A 12,502-nucleotide genomic window follows, 5' to 3' on the forward strand; every position below is an offset into this window, starting at 1 on the left:
ACTTGTAGGAGTAGTTGCTATCAATCTTGTTGAGTTTGGTTCACTTTTATTTTAAGTTACTAAAAATTTCAGAAATTTCAGAAAAAGATGAAGATAATTTTGAGGGGCTCATCGAGCCGAAGCTCGAAGGATAAGCAAAGTGAAGAGAATAAGAAGCCCAAGTATAATCTCCCTCGTACTGTGGAGGTTCGGCCGTGTGAATGGCCTTGTGATGACTTCTTGAGAGAAGCCGGGATTTATGAAGATTTTTATTATTTGGCTGAGAATGCAGGCCTCACCGACTTCCTCCACGACCAGCGTGAACAGTATCTCCTACTCACCATTATTTTTGTGCAAAATTTTCATTCGAAGCTAGGAGATCGCCACCTTCGGTGGAATTTTATTTATATGATGAGCATAAGGATATGTCACTTTATGGTTTTTGCCGGGTTTGTAGGATACCTTTTGAGGGCAGCATAGAGGAACCACATCGTAATGATGTGGAAGGATTCATTGATATGATTGTTGTAGGGGAAACGAGGAAGGTTTCTGATGCAAGAATTACTAGCATACATTTTCCTGTTCTACGTTACTTCGCAATATTTGCTAGTAGATGCTTAATTGGTCGCGGGAACTGTGGAAATCTTAGTGCCCCGGATATTGTTATTTTGCGCCATGCTTTGTATCGTCATACTACTTTTAGTTTAGGCGCTATTGTTGCTAAACGGTTAAATCTGAACCGTACAAAGGGTCCTGTCTTGGGAGGCATCTTCTCCTCGTGCCTTGCTGCACACTTTAACATACCTATTAGGCATTATGAGAAAGAGGAAAGGTTGCTGCCTCCTATTTTTCTAGATTATAAGAGTATGGTAGCACATGATTTTATTATTAATGATAAGAAGAAGATGCTTAAGTATAAAGTGATATTTGATAAAAACTAATGTGAGATTATTACCTTGCCTGTGCCCTCTTTCTTTAACATATTTTCAGGCACGTACCTCATTTTGCCGGAGGCCGTTTATGCATACTGGAGCCTGACACCAGCTCCGGAGCCTGAGTCGGAGCCACCACTTGATCCTTATCATCAGTCTGTTTATCAGTGGGATCTGGAGAAGATTGCTAACCAGTGGCACCCTGAGGATCCTCCTCAGTACACCGGAGAGGGAAGCTTTGATCCATCACCATAGACCAACTTAGGCCAAAAGCCTAAGCTTGGGGGAGTACATATTTCTCACTGACATTACATTCATGTTCACACACTCGTGCCCATACTTTTTCATTATATCATCCATGCTAGTTCATTTTCTTTTTAAGCTTTCTTCTTGTGTGTTTATAAAACCTTAAGAAAAACCAAAAAAATTAGTTTTAGCTTTTAGATAGTTTACTTTCCATGCTTGTAGTAGTAGTGATTAAAAAGAAAACCCAAAATGATTTCTCGTTCTTCTTTTGCTTATTGGGAGCTTTCCCGTGTAAATAGTTTTGTTTCTTTTCTTTTTGTTTGGGGATCGAGAGGAGAAGACCATGATGAAAATGTTGAAGTGGCTCTCATATGCATTATTGTTGATCTAACAAAGAGCCCATATTATCTTGTCTTCTCCCTTGAATTGAATGCTTGCAGATTCTAGCTCAGTCCAATGCACGTGCACTATTATTACTATCCACACTGTTCGGTCATGCAAGTGAAAGGCAATAATGATGATATATGATGAACTGGCTGAGATGAGAAAAGCCGGTATGAACTCAACCTCTCTTGTTTTTGTAAATATAATTAGTTCATCGTTCCCGATTTAGCCTATTATGAATGAAACATGTTTGCAATGATAATTAGAGATTATAGTTGCTCATGCCATGCTTAATTTGCTAGGAGTTTATAATGGTTTACCTTGCGTGCCAACATGCTATTAAAATGGTTGTGAGGTGGTATGATTGGGTGGTATCCTCCTTTGAACGATTCAAGTGGCTTGACTTGGCACATGTTCACGCATGTAGTTGAAACAAAATCAACATAGCCTCCACGATATTTATGTTCATGGTGATTTATATCCTACTCATGCTTGCATTCACTGTTGATTAATTTGAATGCATGTTCATGACTGTTGTCGCTCTCTAGTTGGTCGCTTCCCAGTCTCTTTCTAGCGATCACTTGTACTAAGCGGGAATGTTGCTTGTGCATCCACTCCCATAAACCCCAAAAGTTGTTCCATGTGAGTCCACTATACCTTCCTATATCCGGTATCTACCTGCCGTTCCAAGTAAATTTGTATGTGCCAAACTCTAAACCTTCAAATAAAATTCTGTTCTGTATGCTTGAATAGCTCATGTATCAACTAGGGATGTATGTATCTTCCATGCTAGGCAGGTTATTCTCAAGAGAAGTATACTCCGCTCCTCACTCACGAGAAAATGGCTAGTCACCGGGATGCCCAGTCACATGCTCAAATCAAATCAAAATAATTGCAAACAAAACTCCCCCAAGATTGTTGTTAGTTGGAGGCACCCGTTGTTTCGGGCAAGCCATGGATTGATGCTTGTTGGTGGTGGGGGAGTATAAACTTTACCATTCTTCTTGGGAACTGCCTATAATATGTGTAGCATGGAAGATATCGAGATCTCTCGGTTGTTATGTTGACAATGAAATTATACCGCTCAAAATATTATTCATCTCTATTTCAAAACCGAGCTCTGGCACCTCTACAAATCTCTGCTTCCCTCTGTGAAGGGCTTATCTATTTACTTTTATGTTGAGTCATCATCCTCTTATTAAAAAGCACCAGTTGGAGAGCACCGCTGTCATTTGCATGTATTATTATTAGTTTACATTGAGTATGACTTGACTGGATCTCTTTTACAATGAATTACAATTTCCAGTTAGCCCTTGATCTTCAGGGGTGCTCTGCATTTATGTTTTGCGGTCTCATAGAGGGCTAGCGAGATACCATCTTGTTATATCATATTATGATTGTTTTGAGAAAGTGTTGTCATCCGTGATTTATTATTATTGCTCGCTAGTTGATTATGCCATTGATATGAGTAAACATAAGACCTAAATGTTATTCTGAATATGGTTAGTTCATAATGTTTACTGAAAACTTGAATGTTGGCTTTACATATTTACAACAACAAGAGCAAACAAAGTTTGTAAAAGTTTTTCTTTATCACTTTCAGTTTGTCAACTGAATTTCTTGAGGACAAGCAAAGGTTTAAGCTTGGGGGAGTTGATACATATCCAATGTATCTACTTTTCCAAACACTTTTGCCCTTGTTTTGGACTCTAACTTGCATGGTTTGAATGGAACTAACCCGGACTGATGTTGTTTTCAGCAGAATTTCCATGGTGTTATTTTTTTCAGAAATAAAAGTTCTTGGAATGACTTGAAAATCAACGGAATATTTTTGGAATATATAAAAAATACTGGCGAAAGAATCAAGGCCAGGGGGGCACAACCTGTCCACAAGTGTGGGGGTCACGCCTACCCCCTTGGGCGTGCGCCCTGCCTCATGGGCCCCCTGGTGCTCCACCGACCTCAACTCCAACTCCATATATTCACGTTTGGGGAGAAAAAAATTGGAGAGAAGGATTCATCATGTTTTACGATACGGAGCCGCCGCCAAGCCCTAATCTCTCTCGGGAGGGCTGATCCGGAGTCCGTTAGGGGCTCCGGAGAGAGGAATCTGCCGCCATCGTCATCATCAACCTTCCTCCATCACCAATTTCATGATGCTCACCGTCCTGCGTGAGTAATTCCATCGTAGGCTTGCTGGACGGTGATGGGTTGGATGAGATTTATCATGTAATCGAGTTAGTTTTGTTAGGATTTGATCCCTAGTATCCACTATGTTCTGAGATTGATGTTGCCATGATTTTGCTATGCTTAATGCTTGTCATTCGGGCCCGAGTGCCATGGTTTCAGATCTAAACCTATTATGTTTTCACGAATATATGTGAGTTCTTGATCCTATCTTGTAAGTCTATAGTCACCTATTATGTGTTATGATCCGTTAACCCCGAAGTGACAATAATCAGGATACTCATTGTTGAGGAAATCGTTAACTGGTAGCTACTCGGTGGGTTGGTGAGTAGGGAATTAATAGGCTAATCGGCAAGTTAATCGGCCATTTAATCAATTAATCGGACGATTTATCGGGTTATCAGCTACTCGGGGACCCTATGAGTAGGGATTAATCGGCAAGTTAACTTGTTAATCGGATGAATTCTTGAACAGGGAGGATACTTACCAGTGATGACTGTAGTTTGAGGAGTTCATGTATTCACTAAGTGTTAATGCTTTGGTCCGGTACTCTATTAAAAGGATGCCTTAATATCCCTTATTTTCCAATAGGACCCCACTGCCACCGGAGGGTAGGACAAAAGATGTCATGCAAGTTCTTTTCCATAAGCACGTATGACTATATTCGGAATACATGCCTACATTACATTGATGAACTGGAGCTAGTTGTGTGTCACCCTATGTTATAACTGTTGCATGAGGAATTGCATCCGACATAATTATCCATCACTGATCCAGTGCCTACGAGCTTTTCATATATTGATCTTCACTTATTTACTTTTCCGTTGCTATTGTTACAATCACTATAAAACGAAAATAACCAGCATTACCACTACTATCATATTACTTTGCTACTAAATACTCTGCTACATATATTAAGTTTCCAGGTGTGGTTGACTTGACAACTCAGCTGCTAATACTTGAGAATATTCTTTCGCTCCCCTTGTGTCGAATCAATAAATTTGGGTTGAATACTCTACCCTCGAAAACTGTTGTGATCCTCTATACTTGTGGGTTATCAATGCTATCTTCCCCGCAGCCGCACTTCCCATTCACCCCAAAGACTGGAACCAGACCTGGTTTTATTGCTGAGACACATCTCCATCTGGCGAAAATCCTCTATCGGGTTTCCGTGACTGCTGACTCGGCCCAAAACATCCACTTCTAGACCAGATCAGTACTGCTGAACGGCCTAAGTATATGCCTACATTTTCAAAGGTGAGAGCCTTGCTGGCAAACAGATTAACTGGAGTTGATTTGGTCTGATGCTGGGTCACCTGGAGGATCATAGCTTTGAGCCGCCGACCCGGCTTATGTGCGAACATACTGGTGATGTCAAAGATCCACAACGTCATTGTCAAATGCATCTAGAAGACAAGGATATTAACAAGATAACCAACACACTGCTCGGGGAAAGCTTGGAAAACTACAGTAAGACGAGGTTGAATCCCTTTTGCACCCTTAACCCGGCACCATCTGTAAGCATTTGAAGCTATATTTACTTTATTCATTATTCTAATACATTGCATTCTCCTTATCATCACTTGCTTTCTGCATACTGACTCTCCTTTCTAGAACAACAAACTCCAGGATAAACCAGCCAAAAAGGCTAGGGCAAAAACCAAAGCGTCAAAGAAAACCAAGAAGAAAACAAATGTAGCCGAGCTAGTTGGCCTGGATGATGAGTCGGAAGTAGAACTCGATTCCCTTGGCTCCTTTTTTATGCATCTTATTAATGTCGATTCCTCTCAGGATGACGTGGAGACCAGCCATGCAGACGTTGAAGAGGTAACTATCATTTCCTCTAACTCAGAGCTCTTGCCACGACAGAAAGTTTGGCAAATGACCCAGAAAGTAAGGTTTTCCCACCTTTTAGCTTACTTGGATCCCAACTTTATTTTGAAGAAGCAACATCACGAAGCCCGATGCACAACCCGGAAGAATGGAGGTGGGGAACTTTCTGCCGAATTACCTAACACGCTAGTACCACGTAAATGCCGAAAAGAGGCGCCTCAGAATTCAATCCTCTCCTTTCCAAAGGCGGGTCTTATCCATCAACCACTTAATCCTGTCGACTCAAATTATCAGGGAACTCCTCGTTCATCCTCTGGCGACTCTACTGGGACTCAGATGCCTGCGTTCAAGATTTCCCCTGGGTAAGAACTTTTGGCTTCTTTATTTTAACATTTTGACACTGATATATTCAAATCCTTATAAGTCTTATTTTAAGTGGTATAGTGATAACCCACAAATATAGGGGATCACAATGGTTTTTGAGGGTAGAGTATTCAACCCAAATTTATAGACTCAACACAAGGGGAGCCAAAGAATATTTGAAGGTATTAGCAGCTGAGTTGTCAATTCAACCACACCTGGAGATTAATTATCTGCAGCAAAGTGATCAATAGCAAAGTAGTTTGATAGTTTTGATAGTAGTGACAGCAGCAATAGTAACAGTAACAGTGACAGCAATAATTTTGTAGCAAGTGTAACAGTGATGATAGAGTAGTAACTTAGCAGAAACAATATGGAAAAGTTCGTAGGCGTTGGATCGGTGACTTGTTGGATGATATTCATCATGAGACAGTTATAACCTAGGGCGATACGACACTAGCTCCAGTTCATCGATATAATGTAGGCATGTATTCCGTAAATAGTCATATGTGCTTTATTAAAAGAACTTGCATGGCATCTATTGTCCTACCCTCCCGTGGCAGCATCGTCCATATTGGAAACTAAGGGATATTAAGGCCTCCTTTTAATAAAGAATTGGAACAAAGCATTAACACATAGTGAATACTTGAACTCCTCAAACTACGGTCATCACCGAGAGTGGGCCCGGTTGTTGTCACTCCAGGGTTGTCGGATCATAACCGTAGTAGGTGACTATAACTTGCAAGATTAGCTCTAGAACATGGATTTAATGATGAATTCATAAATAGTTCAGATCTGAAATCATGGCACCAGGACCCAAAGTGACAAGCATTAAGCATGGAAAAGTCATAGCAACATCAATCTAAGAGCATAGTGGATACTAGGGATCAGGCCCTAACAAAACTAACTCGATTACATGATGAATCTCATCCAGCTCCTCACCGACCAGCGAGCCTACAAAGGAATTACTCACTCCCGGTGTTAGCATCATGGAATTGGTGATGGAGAAGGGTTGATGCTAACGAAGAACAAAGATCCCCCTCTCTGGAGCCCCAAACGGACTCCAGATCTGCCCTCCCGAGGAAGAACAGGGCTTGGCGGTGGCTCCATCTTGTGGATCGCGATAATTCTTTCTCCCTAATTTTTTTGGGAATAATGTGATTTTATACTATCAGGGGGTCATAAGTGGGGCCACCAGGTGGGTACAACCCACCTGGGTGCACCAGGAGAGGAGGGCACCCTGGTGGGTTGTGCCCACCCAGGGGCCCCTCTCTGGTGGGTCTTGGTTCCAGAAATTCTTATCATTGATATAAAAAATCCTCTCAAAGTTTCGTTCCATTCCGAGAACTTTTATTTCTGCACAAAAACAACACCATGGTAGTTCTGCTGAAAACAGCGTCAGTCCAGGGTTAGTTTCATTCAAATCATGCAAATTAGAGTCCAAAATAAGAGGAAAAGCATGAGAAAAAGTAGATATGTTGGAGACGTATCAACTCCCCAAGCTTAAACCTTTGCTTGTCCTCAAGCAGTTCAATTGATAAACTGAAAGTCAGAAAGAAAAACTTTTACGAACTCTTTTGCTCTTGTTTGCATAAATAAGCTTAAATAGCACCCAGGTTTTTAGCCAACATTATAACTAACCATGTCGACAATAACTCTTAAAGATTATAATGATTCATATCAATGACATAGTCACCTAGCGAGCAATAATAAGATATCTCAAACAGCAACACATTCTCAAAACAACCATGATATAATATGACAATAATGGTATCTCGCTAGCCCTTTCTGAGGCTGCAAAACATAAATATAGAGCACCTCCGGAGTTTCAGCAGTGACTAAACATTGCAATTCATGGTAGAAAAGATCCAGTCATGATGCACCCAACATTAGCTATACACAATGCATAAATCATGATCGTTATGCACTACTCAATTTCTGGCGCTTGTTTATAGAAGGTGATGACACAACATTAACGTAAATAGATAGTCCCTTCGCAGAGGGAAGCAGTGATTTGCATTGGTGCCAGAGATCAATTTTTAAAATAGATATAGATGATATTTTGAGACATGTGCCCTTCTTATTCACTTCATGACCATCAGTTCTCAACATCTTCTATGCTAAGCACGCTAGTGGCGGTTCCCAAGCGATAAAAGTAAAGGTTTTGACTCCATTGGGAGTTTTTGTTTGATTATTCAAGAGATTAGCTCTTTTTTATGTTTGCGGTTTGGGACTGGGCATCCCTATTACTGCGCATTTCCTCGTGCGATGGCGAGTGAATAAACATTCGACCTGAGGATTACATGCTTAGCACGGAAGATATCGGCCACCTCATGTCGTTCCATGAACGATCCAAGAACACAAAAAGGATTATTTTTAGAAGTTTTTAGAGGTGGCACATGAAAATTTACTTAGGACGGCAGGGTAATATTGTATATAGGTAGGTATGGTGGACTCATGTGGAATAACTTTGGGTTCACGGTTTTTCATGTACAAGCAAAATTGCCACTTAGTATAGGTGAAGGCTAGCAATTTAAGATTGGGAAGCGGCCAGCTAGAGAGCAACAATGATCATAACCAGGCATTATGCATAAGTAACATTGGACACTAGCATGAGTAGGATATGAACACCATGAACATAAATATTATAGAGGCTATGTTGGTTTTGATTCAACTACATGCATGAACATGTACCAAGTCAAGCCACTCGAACTTCCAGAGGAGGATACCATATCATCATACTACATCACAATCATTTTAACACTATGTTGATATCCAAGATAAATCATTATCCACTCCCAGCTACATATGCATGGCATGAGAAACTATAATTTCTAATGGTCATTGCAAACATGTTTAATCAAAATGGACTAAAGCCTGGATACTAGGTTAAACATATTTACACAGACAGAACAAGTCGAGTTCAAACCAGTTTCTCCTTGCCACGGCCAGCTCATCGAATATCGTCATTATTGCCTTTCACTTGCACAACCGAATGATATGAAAATAATAATAGTGCAAGAATGCCATGGAGTAAGCTGGAATCTGCAAAACATTTTATTCAACGGGAGAAGACAAGGTGAAATAGGCTCTTATTAGTTCAACAGTTATTCATATGAGAGCCACTAAACATTTTCATTGTGGTCTTCTCCTCGGTACAACTTGAATAAAAAGAAAAGAAATTCAGAGAAACACATTAAAATATTTTTGGAGTTTTTGGTTTTCTTCAACAAGCAAATAAAAAGCAAAAACGAGAAAAACTATTTACATGGGAAAGCTCCCAACAAGCAAAAGAAGAACAAGGAAATCTTTTTGGATTTTCTTTTAGTACTACTACTAAGCATGCATAGAAAGTAAATTACTACAACTAATTCTTTTGGTTTTTCTAAAGTTTTTCAAACACACAAGAAGAAAGCAAGAAAAATAAATCTAAGCATGGATAATACAATGAAAAAGTGTGAACACCGACAGATAGAATGTATGTGAGCATGAATATAATGTCGGTGAGAAACACGTACTCCCCCAAGCTTAGGCTTTTGCCCTAAGTTGGTAATCGATCAGTAGCCTGCAGGGTAGTACTCGGCGTGGTAGCTCACGGAGGCTCTCGATGCGGAGGCCTCAACACGTCGTGCCGCCAACACTGCTGCGTTGTGAGCTCGGGCCTCGCTCTCAAGAACAAAATATATTTCCTTGTTGTGATAATCAAAGAGAGCAGGCACAGGCAAATATGTGTCCACAACATGTGGTTGGTTAAACAACAAATTATAAGTGAAGTTATTAGCCCTTCCCGAGAGAATACTATACTCTTTTAAAGCATCAAAATCTAAATACCCAGTGGGAAGGATAGGATCAAAAGGCAAAGGTGAAACACTTAGCCCTCGTGCTAAAGGCGTGCCATATATTCAAGCATAGAACCAGCCACTTTTGGCGTTATGCTGAAGTCTACGTGCAACAATCGCTCCAAGGTTATAATCCCTTTCACCAGTGAGAGCGGTGTGAATGAGGCTCAAGCCTGGAGCATAAAGTATGCTACAGTCTTGCTTGCCTACTATGCATTTCCCGTTAAATAATGCAAGGTACTGAATTGCGGGAAAGCAGATGCTCTTTATTCTTCCTTGTCTCACTCCCCTATTTTCACCATAACAAAGGCTAGTCAAGAAAGACTCATACTCAGCCTTTACTAGCTCATCAAGCGAACCCCAAAATGGAAGTTTGCAATGGTAGGCAAAGTTCTCTAGTGAAATAGTATATGGGTTATCGTAAAGCATAAACGACACCATAGACTCACGTGGAAAATATTTAAATTCTTTGACAAATGATTTAGTGAGAAGATGGCACTGTCCACACTTATCTGAGAGGTAGGGACCGATATCGGCATTGTGAACATATTGCTCAAATTCCTATTTGATGCCCACCTGCATCATATACTCATCGCAAGGCCATAAGCAAGTTTTGGTGGCAGCATCTCGCGTGGAACTTTCACTTGGTTCAACATAAGACCGGCGAGCAGGGCTGTCACTAGAGGATGCCCCCGAGGATCGTCTCCTCGAGGAACTCCTTCCAAACAGGTTCATCATGTCTGCGTACAATTTTTCCTATGAAAAAAATCTGAATTTTTAGTTCGCAAATTTTTTCCAACAAAACTTCACAAAATAGATAGCAACTACTCATAGGGATACATAGAGGCCATAGAAAGCATTCAAACTACTTAGAACACTAAGAATTGAACATGCAAGCACATCTACAACAGCACCAAGAGTAACTATTTATTCAAAGTATAAACCACTAAAACAAAAACTAATTGGACAAATGGTGAAGTCATATACCAAGCAACAATCCCCCGAAACAGTTTCGGAAAGGGAGCTTCGAGCAAAGAGATCGAAATCTGTGGGTTTGAGCTCAAGAACACGGGAGAGAGAGCAAGAGTGATTTTTTCTGGAGGTAGGTGACAATGTAGGCTAAAGATATAAGTGAGGGGGCCCACGTGGGGACCACAACTCCCCAGGGCGCGCCAGGGGGTGCTGGCGCACCCAGGTGGGTTGTGCCCACCTGGTGCACCCCTCTTTGGTTATTTTTGCACCAAAAATTCTTAAATATTCAGGAAAAAATCATATAAAATTTTCAGGGCATTCTGAGAACTTTTTTTTGGTCATTTTCTATTGCACGGGAAATTTAGAAAACGGACAAAACATGGCATTTATTTTATTTAACTAATTAAAACAGAGAATAAAAAGAAGGGACAGAAAGTAGTGCTTACTAAATTCATCGACTTCATACCGCTCAAAAATGATTCATTAATAAGGTTGATTAAGTCTTATTAACAACCACTTTCGATTAGTATGAAACCGAAGAACTTTCGTAAATCACTAAGTTACCTCAATGGGGATATGCATTTCCCCAATAATAAGCATTTCATATTTCTTTTTGATAGTAGGTAGAGGTATTTGAAAACTTCAAATAGTGATTGTCGGAGGTTTTTCAATAACATTAATACCATTCACTTAGAATTATTTCTTCGTAAAGTGCACCGTATGCTCATTACCATTAATATGAAAAGTGATCTTGCTTTTATTGCAATCAATAATAGCTCATGCGGTGTTCAAGAAGAGTCTACCAAGGATAATCGACATGTTGTCGTCCTCGGGCATCTCAAGTTTAACAAAGTCAGTCAAAATAGTAACATTAGCAACAACAACGGGCACATCCTCACAGATACCGATAAGTATGGCAGTTGATTTATCAGCCATTTGCAAAGATATTTTAGTAGGTGTAGGTTTATTCAAGTGAAGTCTTTTATATAAAGAGAAAGGCATAACACTAACACCAGCTCCTAAATCACACAAAGCAGTTTTCACATAATTCTTTTTGATGGAGCAAGGTATAGTTGGTATTCCCGGATCTCCAAGTTTTTAGGTACTCCATCTTTAAAAGTATAATTAGCCAGCATAGTGGAGATTTCAGCTTCTGGTATTTTTCTCTTATTTGTGATGATGTCCTTCATATACTTTGCATAAGGAGGCATTTTCAAGATATCAGTCAAGCGAGTACGCAAAAAGACTGGCCTCAGTATTTCAGCAAAGAGTTCAAATTCTTCATCATCATTCTTTTTAGTTGACTTGGGTGGAAAAGGCATAGGTTTTGAACCCACGGTTCTCTTTCTTTACCGTGTTTTCTAGCAATGAAGTCTCTTTTGTCAAATCTTTTATTTTTAGGTTGTGGGTTATTGATATGTCTCCATCGTATCTACTTTTCCAAACACTTTTGCCCTTGTTTTGGACTCTAACTTTCATGATTTGAATGGAACTAACCCGGACTGACGTTGTTTCAGCAGAATTGCCATGGTGTTATTTTTGTGCAGAAATAAAAGTTCTCGGAATAACCTGAAAATCAACAGAGAATTATTTTGGAATATATAAAAAATACTGGAAGAAGAATCCACATCAGGGGGCCTCCACCTGTCCACGAGGGTGGGGACGTGCCTGCCCCCCCTGCCTCGTGGGCCCCCTGACGCTCCACCGACCTCAACCTTGACTCCATATATTCACTTTCAAGAGAAAAAAGTCAGAGAGAAGGATTCATCG

This window comes from Triticum dicoccoides, chromosome 7A, assembly GCF_002162155.2.
Source record: "Triticum dicoccoides isolate Atlit2015 ecotype Zavitan chromosome 7A, WEW_v2.0, whole genome shotgun sequence".
NCBI lineage: Eukaryota > Viridiplantae > Streptophyta > Magnoliopsida > Poales > Poaceae > Triticum > Triticum dicoccoides.